Below are 13,643 nucleotides of genomic sequence, written 5' to 3' on the forward strand. Positions count from 1 at the left end.
CGTTCATGCTCTGTCTCTCTCTGTCTCAAAAATAAATAAATGTTAAAAAAAATTAAAAATAAAAAAATAAAAAATTTTTCATTTTGAAAAATTTTAAATGCTGAGGAAGATAGTTCAGATAGAATAATGAACTCCCGTATACCTTCACTCAGATTTACTGTTTGTACATCTCTCAAATTTGGAGATCTTTTCCCCCACCACCTGAGCTCCTGCCCCCCATTTCTGAACCTTTCCAGAGTAAGTTGCAGACATCGTGTGACCCTCTAATACCTCAACGTGTATCTCCGAAGTACAGTGATATTCTCTCACACAACCACAATGCGATCAAATTCAGGATCGATATGATACTAAGGTCTAATATACAGTCACTATTCAATTCTGCGGCTCTTTTCTGACCCAGAATCCAGTCTGGATCACTCATCGTGTTTGGTCGCCATGTGTTTTAGTCTCCTTCAATCTGGAGCAGCTCCTCCCGTCTTTCATGACATTGATATCTTGGAAGAGTGCAGGCCAGCTGTTTTGTAGAATGCCCCTCGCTGTGAACTTGCTGGATGGGGTCCTCGCGGTTGGGGCCAGGGTCTGCATTTTGGGGTCCGTGTGATCGCGGTCAGGCTGCAGTCCGGCGTGTGCATCGTGTCCTCAGTACATCACATTGGGAGACACGTGAGGTCACTTTGATGGTCGAGGGAAGGTTTTGTCTGGCAGGTGTCCCCTCTTTCAGGAACTTATCCCCTCTATCATCAGCAAGTACTCTGAGGAGACGGTTTGAGACTCTCCAGATAGCCTGTTCACCAACAAACTTTCAGCCGGTAGTTCAGAATCCATTGAAAATTGCCATCTGCATCTGTCATTACTATGGAAGTTACAGATCTGTGACCTTTTTTAAAACTGACATTTCTTCTGTATTTACTAGAATTCCACTGTAAAGACGAAGAGCTTTCTCTCCCCCATTTCTTTAGTTCCTACTTACATCTTTCTGTATCCCAGTGGGCACCTGGATTCTTTTTGTTTCCCGTGTCTTCTGTCCTCTTGTGATGCCAGCATTGCCCACACTTGGCTAGAGGGAGCCCTTCCGGCTGCTTCTGTGCGCCTTGCCTGTCTGCATGGGTTGTTGAGGATGTACTTTCTGCCACGAGATGTTTCTGGCTTTCTTAGTACTTTCCCAGCCCCAGCCCTGTAATCAGCTGTTTACCCAAGGGGCACTGCTTCCTTATAGTGGGGAGCGTATTTAGAAACGAAAATATTTTAGAAACTAAAACTAGGTGTGCGCACCTTTACTGAAATGTCATTCTGGGTGCTTCCAGGGGACAGAACTAGGAGGCATATGTTCTTTTTTTTTTTTTTTTTTTTTTTTTTTTTTTTTTTTTTTCAGGAGGCCTATGTTCTTAAAAATTCAGAGGTTCACACTCATACTTGCAAATCTAGTCCGGTTCTAGAGGGCCTTCCCTGCCCTTCCCTCATTCTGTCTGTAGGTCGGTCTTCCTTTGCCCACGGTGAGTACCCCTGGCTCCTAACAGCACCAACCTGTTTGCTCATTTAAAGCGTAAATTTGGAAGCAGTTGAGTTTCCTTCTTCTCCTCCCTTCTTTTCTAGCTGCAGAGGTAACTTATTTTGACATTCTTCCATTTCTGTAGTTTTTTCTAGTTAATTTTCTCACATCATAAGCATGTTCAGGTTTCTCTCAGCATATCTTCGCAGCGATTTCACCATGTAGAAGTATTATATTAATATTATCTGTTGTAAATCACACAAAGAAGAGTTCTTGCTTTGATCCAAGCTGAAATGGAGGCTGTTTAATAACTTCCATGTGCTTGGCAGCTGGCAGTTTACCCAGGTACTTCTTCGCATTCCTACTTTTCCCATAATGGTTTGAAGTCTTGGGGTCCCAGGTGAAATGAACAACAGATAAATAAACCCATATCTTCATGACTGTTTCACGTAGTAGGATTCAAATAAAACCTGCTTTTTTTTTATTAAATTTTTTTTTAATGTTTATTCATTTTTGAGAGAGGGAGAGAGAGCGAGAGAGCAAGAGCGAGGGAGGGGCAGAGAGAGGGAGACACAGAATCCCAAGCGGGCTCCAGGCTCTGAGCTGTCAGCACAGAGCTTGATGCGGGGCTCGAACTCATGAACCATGAGATCATGACCTGAGCCGAAGTCAGATGCTTAACTGACTGAGCCACCCAGGCACCCCTAAAACCTGCTGCTTTTTAAAAAAAGATGCATTTAGAACCTATGACTGATTAAAGCAGGTATCAGATAAAAGCATGGATAATCCTCAGTAATAGATAAGCTAAAATGTTTTAAATTCATATAAGCAGTGTTTGCTTTTGTTATTTTGTAGGAATTTTCATATCTGCCTCAGATAGTTTTTTTGTTTGTTTGTTTGTTTGTTTTTTACGTAGTCTCCATGCCCAGTACAGAGCCCAACGTGGGGCTTGAACTCATGACTCTGAGATCAAGACTTGAGCTGAGATCAAGAGTTGGACACTTAACTGACTGAGCCACCCAGGCACCCCACAGATTGATATTTTAAATGTATGTTTTTTTAATGTTTATTTTTGAGAGAGAGAGAGAGAGCGAGCATGAACGGGGGGGGGTGGGGACAGAGAGAGATAGTGACACAGAATCTGAAGCGGGCTCCAGGCTCTGAGCTGTCAGCACAGAGCCCGACGCAGGGCTCAAACTCACGAACCGTGTGATCATGACCTGAGCCAAAGTCGGACGCTTAACCGACTGAACCACCCAGGCGCTCCTACAGATTGACATTTTTTAATTTTTTTTTTCAACGTTTATTTATTTTTGGGATAGAGAGAGACAGAGCATGAACGGGGGAGGGGCAGAGAGAGAGGGAGACACAGAATCGGAAGCAGGCTCCAGGCTCTGAGCCATCAGCCCAGAGCCCGACGCGGGGCTCGAACTCACGGACCGCGAGATCGTGACCTGGCTGAAGTCGGACACTTAACCGACTGCGCCACCCAGGCGCCCCCCAGATTGACATTTTTTAAAGGATATCTTCTTCCTAAATATACAATGAGTTACAAATGCCTTTAAAGCAGTGGTTCTGAAACATGGCCGCAGATAGAATCAGTTGGGGAGACTGAGTGAGTGCTGCCCCTCTCACTGATTAGGTCAGCATCTTTAGGGTGGGCATCACTTCTTTTTAACGGTCGAGATTTCAGTGGGCTGCCACTGTGTGGCTGAGAAAAGGCTGCGTCGTTGTGGAGAGAGCAGCTTCAGTCACAGCTAAACACAAGGGAGCTTGATTTGGGCCTGATTTCTGATTTAAATACTGATACTTCAAGTAGGCAAGGGTATATTCTGAACTTAACCTAGCAGTTAAAGGCCCTGACTTTTTATTAGCCAGTCGTACTCTCTTTGTTCTAAGAATTACGTGATGTTCGCATTTTCATGTTTCTGAAATTATGTTATGACCTAAAATTAAGGGGTGTGTGTGTACACAGGCACAGGCTCATTGTAACATTCCAAAGCTGTACCTGGAGCAAGGTTCTTAAAACCCAGTATTCATCAGAAGTACCTGGAGTGCTTGTTACAGATGTGGAATCGTAGGCCAGTTTTGGCCCTTGTGAAAGGACCTGGGTTAACCAGCACCCCACGTGATTCTGAGTCACTAGGTCCTTGGACTTTGCTTTGAGCAGCCATTTTCAAAGTGTGGTCCTCCCCACCCCCTCCACGGTTGTATCAACATCACCTAGGAGCTACTTGCAAATGCTTGTTCCCAGACCCTTCCCTAGACCTGGGGACCAGTAGTCTGTATTTTCACCTGCACCCAGAAATTCTGATGTAGGATAAAGTTTAAGAACCACTGTTTTCAGAAATACTGCTAGTATTCCCATACTTCCTTGATGGTAAGAATCACCTAGCATACTTCTGAAGACACAAAATCTGCAGCACCTGGGTGGCTCAGTCGGTTAAGTGTCCGACTTCAGCTCAGGTGATGATCTCATGGTCCGTGGGTTTGAGCCCCTTGTCAGGCTCTGTGCTGACAGCTCAGAGCCTGGAGCCTGCTTCAGATTCTGTATCTCCCTCTCTCTCTGTGCCCCTCCCCCGCTTGCTCTCTGTCTCTCAAAAAATGAATAAATATTTAAGAAGTTAAAAAAAAAAACTCCACAAAATCTAGGTTCCATCCCAAATCTGTTGAATTACAATTCCAAGGGGGGAACATTCCAAGGGGACACTGGATATTCTGTATATTACCAAGCATCTGAGGTGACTCTTACGTGCAGATAAATTTGGGAAGTAGCAAGAAGGAAAAGCCAAGGCTGTGCCAATTCACTGTCTTCCATCCCCCATTTAGGAGCTGTCTTTGGGTTTTATGTTCATTATAAGATTTAAATTTTCTAACAGCCTTATGAAATGGATATTGTTTTCAGACCCATTTTACTGATGAGAAAACTGGTATTTGGAGAACTTAAAAAGCACATCTAGGGTCATATCGATAGTAAACCAGAGAGCCGGGACTCGAACCAGGAACTTGCTGACACCAGAGGTTTGTTCTTAAACTGTTCTAAGGTTTGCGTGCAAATCCTCGTCCTCGTTGTTACAGTATAGTGCAGCCTTGGTGACAGACACTTGCCCAGAGGCATTCCTTGCTTCAGAAGTGAAGAATTGCCAGCTGTAATCCCAGCCTAGCTTGGCAGACTCTCTTCCCCACTGTCTCTCACCATGAATTGTCCCCTCCCACAAGGCCACTTGACCCCTCATCCGTGACCTCTCTTTGCTCCCTCCTGCCTTTGCTGTTGTAGTCAGTGTACCTTTACTGACGAGATTTCCCCATCACCTTGTCTTCCAGTCCTCTTAATTACTCTTTCCTTACTTTTACCCCCAGAAGGACCGCCCTTGCTCTTTTCTAACAGTCCCAAACTCAGCCATGCCTCACGACTCTTGGTCTGGTGTCTTCTGGGAAGCGTCCCTGACCACACCAGGCCTCAGTGAGCTCTCCTCTCGGGGACTCACCAGGGTGCTCTTGGCACGCATCCTTTATCTGGTCCCCAACGAGGAGTGCCCTGCGTAAGCATCATCATCTTTCATTTAGATGAAGCAAGTCGAAGGCTCTCAAGGCACGCCTCGGTTTTTGGCTCAACAGTGGGAGCAGCTAAAATATCTGTTGATCTGTAATAAAGTCAATCTAGCTAAACAAAGATCCACAGAAAAAGAAGGTGGATGTTAAAAGTGAGAAAGACAAGTAGTGGAACTTAATGGGAGAATCTGTGACACAGTTACACTGACTCATGTGACCAGTTATTGGGGTTGCAAGGGTAGATGAATAAGGATTATCCCTTAGAATTTAGTTTGTAGGACTCCTCCCCTCTCTTCCAAACCCAGAAAAAGCCAGGGAAATCTTGTTTGGTGGGGATGGAGTGACATTGGCATTGGGGGAGCACGTAGAGGTATAGTATAATCTTTGTAAGGGGGGAATGGCTTTTTTCTTTTTGTTAATTTCATTGTGGTCATCGTTAGAGATGATAATGTATTTTCTTTAAAAAATGCAATGGGTAATGCCTATTCTGGTTCCCTTCCAGATGTTAGGGTGGCATAGCGTTTTGGGGCAATAGCATCCTAAGAGGTGACATGAGACAAAGTCCTGCATTCTGGAGCCTAGACCTGGAGGAACATGTCCAGGTACCTCTGAGCCAGGGGTCAGGACCAACACTAGGGAAAGGGCGCCACCTACTGACCAGCCATAGTCAGACTTTTTCCTACCAGGAACCTCCTGTCGGGTTTGGCTCAGAGGAGGTGTCCAAAGAGGTTGGCCCCGAGGGCCGGGGAAAGTTCTCTGCCAGCACCCGCCATGTCTCATGGGGAAGTTCGTGAGGATATAGGCACACAAAGTATGGTATTCCAAGTTTACCTCTTCTATAATAATCTCTATCATGAAAAGAGTTCTCCCTTGAGGAAAAGTTATCAGCAGCCTTGGTGCAGAAAACGATAGAACTAATATTTGGTTGGTTGAATACTGTTAGGTAAAGTTATGGTTCTACCACATTGCTTTCAAAGACAGCTCTATGGTTGAGGGGTTGACGGAAAAGAGGGGGAAATTTAGGACTTAATTCTGTTTTAGAAGGGTTAGAATCTCTTTAAAATAGAAATTCATAGACGGGGTGATGGGTATTAAGGAGGGCACTTGTTACGAGGAGCACTGGGTATTGTATCTAACTGGTGAATCCCTGAATTCTCCTGAAACCAATACTGCACTGTGTGTTAACTAACTGAAATTTAAATAAAATATTAAAAAAATAGAAATTTGTTTCATTTAAAAATGAAGCCTTCTTCTCTGCCACATTAGTAGTTGGGGCATTGACACCGGGAGAGTGTCATTACATACGCGGTAGCTGCAGGACATTGACTGCAGAGAGAAGACACTGGCAGGTGATAAGCTATTCAGCTTCCGGCTCCTCATCTAGGGGACGGTCGTAGTCGCTTGTCCCCTCCACATTCTGTCGGGTCAGATAGGATCTGTTCCCTTCACCAGGAAAATGCATCGAGGACACATGATGCTAAGTGAGAGAGAGGCCACTTCCTAATCAGGTGAGAGCCAGAACTCGACTCTTGGCCTTCCTCGGTGGAAGGGGTGTCTGAAGGAGAAGACGCTTTGAAGGAGCGAGGGTACAGAGGGATGGCGGAGTGTGGAGGGGCCACGAGGGAGGAGAAGGCAGTGTTCTCCAGCAGCCAGAGGGCTTCGCGAGCTGCGTGTTGACGCATTGGCTTTGGGGACTTCCTGCTTTCACCCCTAGCACTTAATCCCTAGGGAAATTCCAGCTCTCCGGATGCTGAGCAACAAAGTCACATGACACTTAGCTCCCCATTGAGACGTGCTCTCAGGAGCCTTTGACCTAACCAGGAATGAGAGGAAGAGGGTGCGCTTCTCCCGGAGGACTAGGACTCAGCGCTTTTGGGGTGCCAGGTGCTGGGCCGCGTGCCTCGCACACGTGAGTTCCCGGATGCTCCCGCCCTCTCGGTGCAGGAGCAACAGCGTCCTCTCGGAACTCGCGGGCTGTCCCGGTGCTGGGAGTGACGGGGCTCAGATCTGAACCCCGCTGTGCCTGGACCCAGGATCAGTGATCTTTTCCGGGTGACGTTCTAAACCTGTCATGGTGGGATTTCAGAAGTTGCTAGCGGGATTATCTTGGAGCTGGAGGAGCCACAAAGGACCCCAGGACTTATGTCCATCTTAGATTTAAGAGGCGCTCCTGCACTGTGATTGACAAGGATTCCCTCCTTTCTTTCTTCTCCCCCCTTTTTTTTGTTTTTTTGTTTTGACTAGAGATTTTGTAGCTTCCTCAAGGTTCTAGACCACCTTAAATGGAAACGAAACGTTTACCTGTTGACTTGAGTGCTACCCACGTGGGCGTGCGTGTGTCAGTTTTGCATGGAGCAAGGAGGTTGAACCAAGGGTAGGGACACAGGGCTGGAAGATGGAGGTTGTCTGCAGAACACGGGACTGGAAGCCAGGGGTCCTCAGTTCTAATTCCGGCTCTGCCATTGATAGCAGCAGCAGCAGCTGATAGTTGAGTGCTTAACGATGGGCTGAGACCTTCCAGACCTTTCATACGTATTAATTCACTTAATCCTCATGACCATCGTAGGGATAAGTACTATTATTATTCCCATTTTACTGCTAAGAAAATTGAGGCACATAGTGGTTAAGTGTCTTTCCCCAGGTCACACCAGCTAATAAATGATAGGAAGTTGGCTTAGCCTCAGGCAGTCTGGTTTACTACATTAACTATTACATAATGCTGTCTCTACCTTGTGTCAGTTAACCTTTCCGGGCTTTGGTTTTCCCCATTGAGAAGTTCATGGGTGTTTGTTTGTTTGTTTGTTTAATAAATATTGAGCTCTAAGCTTGTGTAGGACATTACAGATCAGGTAGAGATGGGAAGGACCATGTGCACAGACTCCTTCCCCACCTCCCTCCACCCCCCCCCCCAGCCTACTCACACCCAGCGCAAAATGCAAAGGAGAGGGGGTCCAGGAAAGACTGTGGGAGAGGCTGGCTTTGGAACTTGATCTTAAGGCTGGGTACTGGTCCAGAAAGGGCATCACAGGCAGAAGTAATTGGGCAGGGGACACTGCCAGAGGGAGGGAGCGAGGCCTACGGTTAAGGAGTCACGTCCAGGACCATTCGTATCTGAAGTAGTGTGTAAGTCACCTTTGTGCTGGGGACTGAACAGTGGCCAGATGCCACAGACTTGGGACAGGCAGGATGGTGGGGGTGAAGGAGAGAGGAGGTGGGTGCGGAGAGTGGAAAGTTTAAGTGAGAGGGTGACAGTGGCTGGCAAAGGAGGACAATTTGGTTTCTGACTTCTTCAACCTCAGATTCCTGTGGACTCTGTAGGCAGACGAGTTTGACCAGAGTTAGTGGATTTATTTGGTTGAAGGTCAGAATAATGATCTTTAGAGGAAGATGATGATGACAGTGACGTGCCAGGCACCCTCCCCTCCCCCCCCACACACCCATGTTATTTCTTATCAGCACAAGACTACTCCACATTGTGTGACTTTCATCTTAGAGGATTTTTTCCTTCCGTGAAGAGGCAGCCTCGCATAGTGCAGACTCTGAAGCCCGAAGACGAGGCTCAGGAGAGGAGCTACTGACTAGTTTGACAAGGAATTTGATCTTGCTGGGCCTCGGTGTGTGCATGTGTTAAGTGGGGACAGCACTGCCCACCTCATAGGGCTGTCGTGGGGATGAAGTGAGTTAAGATATATAAAGTGCCTGGCCTGAGTGAGCGCGTAGGAAACGGGGCTGTTCCTGATGAGTAAACGGAGCAGCGGAGAATTGGGCCGGCGGGCTGAGGACGCACAGCTGGGCGAGCTGGGGTTCAAATTCAGGCCCTCCTGGCTCCAAGGCCTCCGTACTGCCCCTGGGCTGTGTTGGGGTGAGAGCGGGCGCTCTCGGAGGTGAGCAGGAAGGGAAGAGGGTTGTGGGAACAGCATATGCAGGTGGCAGGAGGAAGAAGAATTCCAGAAGCCACAAGGAGACATTTGGGGGAAGGACGGGATTAGAGAGCTTCAAAAAAATCTTTTCTGGTTTTCTGATTGTTCAATTAGAACGGCCTCACTCTAAAACCTAAAATGTCTAGAGCTAAGTTCCTGTGATCTGTGGTCTAGCCATCTTCCCTGTTCCCGCCAGCCAGCCCTTGCTAGTAGACTTTGGAGAAACAAAAGCAAACAGGACGTTAGAGGATCATAGAGAGCAGGGGAGATGGCCGAAAAGAGCAGAGGTGCTTGATAAGGCCAGAGGCAGGAGGGTCAGGGCTTTCTTGGTGTTGGGCCGGGCAGAGGGCAGGTGTCGGGGGCCTGGTAGGAGTCGTTAGCGAGGTTTGGAGCGAATCTGCTGTGGGAGGGAGGGGGAGTGGACAGAGCTCCAGAACACGGGGGCTGGGGCGGAGAGTTACGGGGGCAGGAAACTTTGTTGTGCTATGGATGCCCTTGGGAGTCTGATGAGCTTGGGGACCTCGTCTCAGAATAAGGTGCCCAAAATAAAAGACGTGGGATTAACAGAAGGTAGACGCTTGTATCTCCAGACCCTTTGGAATTCGGAACTCCTGTAAAGACACTTCCAGCTTTAGGAAGTGGCTCTTCTGTGGAGACTCCGTCCTTAGAAGCTGTCTAAATCCTCTAAAGCTTGTGAACCCCAAAGATGTACCCAGAATTCTGAAGGAGTCAGTTCTCTAGCTTCAGACTGTGGCTTTAGACTCATCTTCAGGTGGTTTGGAATCCTGAAGCATAGAGAAGTTATGTAAAACATCAACATCACCACCCCCATTTGCTTATTTCAGAAGGATGTTGGCAGAGTGAAAAGTACTTTGGAGACTTTATGTGCTGATGAAGTCCTCATAGTGTTAAAAAAAGAAATTCCACTGAGACCCCAGGGGCGAGCAGCCCTGGGTTATTGACTCATTACAGGAGGTTCTTGGTACGTTCCACAGGCTTGCAAGATGGCGGATGTGCTTTCCTATGGGGCTGGATTGTTCCCCTCACCCCCCATGTGAGCGTATTTGGGGTTTAAATTTACAAGTAAAATTCAGAAAATCACCACGGGCTCTTTTTGGACAAGGCAGAAGGCAGGATGGCCCAGGGCAGATTTGTTGGGACACATACACCAGAAAAATGGGTTTTGGAGATTTTCTCTATCAACCATTTAATCAGAAACTGGCCGAGCCTGCCTGTGAAGTCATCGTTAATACAGCAGAGGAAGATTTTCCCATCAAATAATCCCATTTACTGTTCAATTACGATTGTGTACTTTTTCCCAGGTCACAGGAGTGTGTCTATAGGAAAAGAGCTTTTTCCACTCCTTGCTACCAAGAGGTTTTCTGCTCCTAGATACAAAATCATCATCCCAACTACATCCATTGTTGGAAACAGTATTTTGGGTTGGCCCTGTGTAATGTGAAATGAAGAGAGAAAGCATGTAGCTGAATCCCGATATGGAAATCCAGACTTGAAAACATTCTCTGATGGTTTGGCATCCGTGGGATAAATTGGTCATAGTTCTCAACAACTCAGATCAAAGCCAAATGCTGTTTGCATTCAGACAGTGATTCAGGGACCATGTCTTATTTGGTTTCTTTGAAAATAGAGCACAGACATTTTTTCATACCTTTGAGAGAAATCTTTTGGCCGCCAAATTTGCGCCTTGTAAATGTTATTGTACCCTAATACAAAGTTTTTACATCTTGTCTCAAATGTCTCTTTCGGAGTTATTCCACCATCCCCGGAGCCGAGTGGCTTGTTGCAGTGAAGGTCTCCTGATGTAATGTGAAGAGAAAAAATATAGGCCAACTGGTAAAGATAAAAAAGACATGCGAGTAAATAAAACACATATGGACAGTCTACTTGCAGAGCTAAAATGTATATGAGTGTGTATGCAAATCAGCCATCCAAACAGAGATCTAGGCCGGGCCAGCCCTAGGCTCGGTTACCGAGTAGCCAAGTCTGTTCTCTGTGGCCTCTCTTTGCCCCTTACCTGGATATTTTCCCCAGCACCTCCACCCCTGTTCTTTCTCAGTCTTCTTTTCCATCCTTCTGAACCTGTTAGAGAAGCAGAAATGCCCTGGTTTCAGGACCCAGCTCAGGACCCCTGCTGATGCCTTGCAGTCCCTTGCTCTCCGGCTCTCCCTTCAACCATGTGTGTCCCCTGTCCCTCTCCTGCGGGCGGCACTCATCCAGGAGGAGCCCAAGGCTAGGTGAGAACGATTTAGGTGACCCTTCTTCGATAAAAGTTGTTAGCGCGTAGCCAGTTCTTGATGTTAATGAACAGATTATATGTTTTGAAAACGATTTTCCAACGTTGTTTTGTCCACTTAACAGACCTTATTCAGTTTCTGTTGTGCAGAGTGCAGTGGCTTTGGTGTCATGGGAACCATAGGAGGGCCCAGATGTCAGTGGAGAGGGCAGGGGTCAAACACACAGAGTGACGGTTCAGAGATGAAGTAGGCTGATTTTATCTTCTCCGAGGCGTATTTCACGCACTCAGTGTAGCAGACACTGTTCTAAGGGTTCCTCAAATATCAACTCACTCAGTCTTCAAAACAAGGCTCTAATTCTATTCCCACGTCCGTTCCTCTTCTGCAGACGGAGAGAGAGGCGCAGAGGGTGACGTCCCCAGGGTCGCCTGGCCAGTAAGTGTGGAGCCAGGACTGAATCTCCGCAGTTTGGCCCCAGCATCTACGTCCTTAAAGCAGCTTGATGTGGTGTCTTCAGCCTTAGGACGAGTGCCAAGTGCAGGACACAGACGGGGTCTGATTTGAGGGTAGGATCCACTCCCGGTGAGCTGGGGAGGGCAGGGAGGGCTCTGGGACAGAGCCCCTTCACCCTGGCTACCCATCATGGTCACTGGGAAGTTAGAGTCCCGATGCCCGCATCTCATCCAGGCCATTACATCAGAATGTCGGGGAGGAGGCCTGGCCAGGTTCGTGAAGGGCACTCCCGGGCATCTGAAGGGCAGCCATCGTGAGAGGCCAGTGCAGGGAGGAGGAGCTCCAAGTGGACCCCCGGAGTGGGCAGGAGCTCTGGAAGGCCGAGGCGAGGGTGACCAGGTGCTTGGTGGGGTGGGAGGAGGCAGAGAACAAGGTCCCCGCTCCTTACTCTTTCCCTCTTCTCCACCGCGAGGCTCCGGGGCTTCCTTCTTTCTCCTCGTTGTCCTCCTTTTTCTTCTCTTTTTTTTGTTTCCTAACTCCTCTTTCCTCCTCTCCTCCTCTCCTGTCAATCCTTTACTTTCTCCTTTCCTGCATCCCCCTGCTGTTCGCTTAGTTCCTCCTTCTCCTGCCCACCTCTGCCTTCCACTTCATTGCCTTTTGGTCATTTCGCTTGACCTCACCCCTCTTCCCACGGGAAGATGGGCAGAGGCAGAGATGTGGCTTCAGGTGAATCTCCATGCTCATTTGCGGTGCTCCAGGGGGCACAGAGGGAAGGCCTGGGATGTGTAGACCCAGTTCCCAAATAGTACATTTCACGTTTTATCCTGGCCAGGGCCGTATCCCCTGGGGACCTTGAGCTGGTGGCGCCTGGCCCTGGGGCTGCTGGGAGAGAGGAGAGCTTGGAAGGTGTTTTTGTTTTCTGTTGACGCTGAGACAGATCACCCTCAACAGAGTGGCTTAAATGACCGGATTCACATCTCACGTTTCTGTAAGATACAAGTCTGACACGGGTGTCGGTGAGGCTGAGGTCACACGGTGGCAGACTGCTTTCCTTCTGGAGGTTCTAAGGAAGACTCTGTTGCATCACCTTTTCCAGCCTCCATTGGCTGCCCGAGGTCCTTGGCTTGTGGGTCCTCCCTCCATCTTCAAAGCTAGTAACACGGCATCTCCCTGGCCCTTCCGTGGTTGCACCCAAGTCACTTTCCCGGACTGTCTTCTTCTGCCTCCCTCTTCCACTTTTCAGGACTCTTGTGGTTACGTTGGACCCACTTGGATACTCCAGACTTACCTATTTTAAAGTCATTTTATTAACAACTTCACTTCCATCTGGAGCTTAATTCCCTTCTGCCCTCTAAGCTGACATATTCACAGATTCCAGGGATCAGGATACGGGCATTGTTTTGCCGTGGGGGGATGGATATTGTCCTCCCTACAATAGAAAGCCTCGCAGAGCAGAAGAAGTGGACAGTCAGGGTCATTCAGTGTAGACATAAGAACAGAGGTTTGAGGACTTGGGAGAGTGTTCAAGGCAGGTTTTGAGGACCTATAGGAGTTTAGCATCACTTGGAAGTGTCACATAACTGGCCGTGACCCATTCCATTTGTACAGTATACTTTATTTGTAAGTTTTACGTATAATTGTGTTTACCACATAGCTCATCAAAATGTCTTCCAATAAAGCAGGACTCTGTGGGGGCAGTAGAGTGTTGTGGCCAAGAGCATGTGCCCTGGAGCCATAGGGAGCTGCGTTCTAGTGCCACCACTGCCACTTATTAGACTGAGATCCATGAGGATTGAATGAGATCAAGAGTCTCAAGTACTTTACCTCAGCCCCTGGCACATAATAAGCTTCTGGTAACTATGAGCTATTATTATTGCCATAATTAAGCTGTGTCTTAAGCTTACAGCTTATGACTTGCCACTCACCACTTTCTCCTTAATGACCACGTCTTGCTGGAAGGAAAATGAAAGCAGC

The sequence above is a fragment of the Lynx canadensis genome, chromosome D4 (genome assembly GCF_007474595.2).
Source record: "Lynx canadensis isolate LIC74 chromosome D4, mLynCan4.pri.v2, whole genome shotgun sequence".
Taxonomy (NCBI): Eukaryota; Metazoa; Chordata; class Mammalia; order Carnivora; family Felidae; genus Lynx; species Lynx canadensis.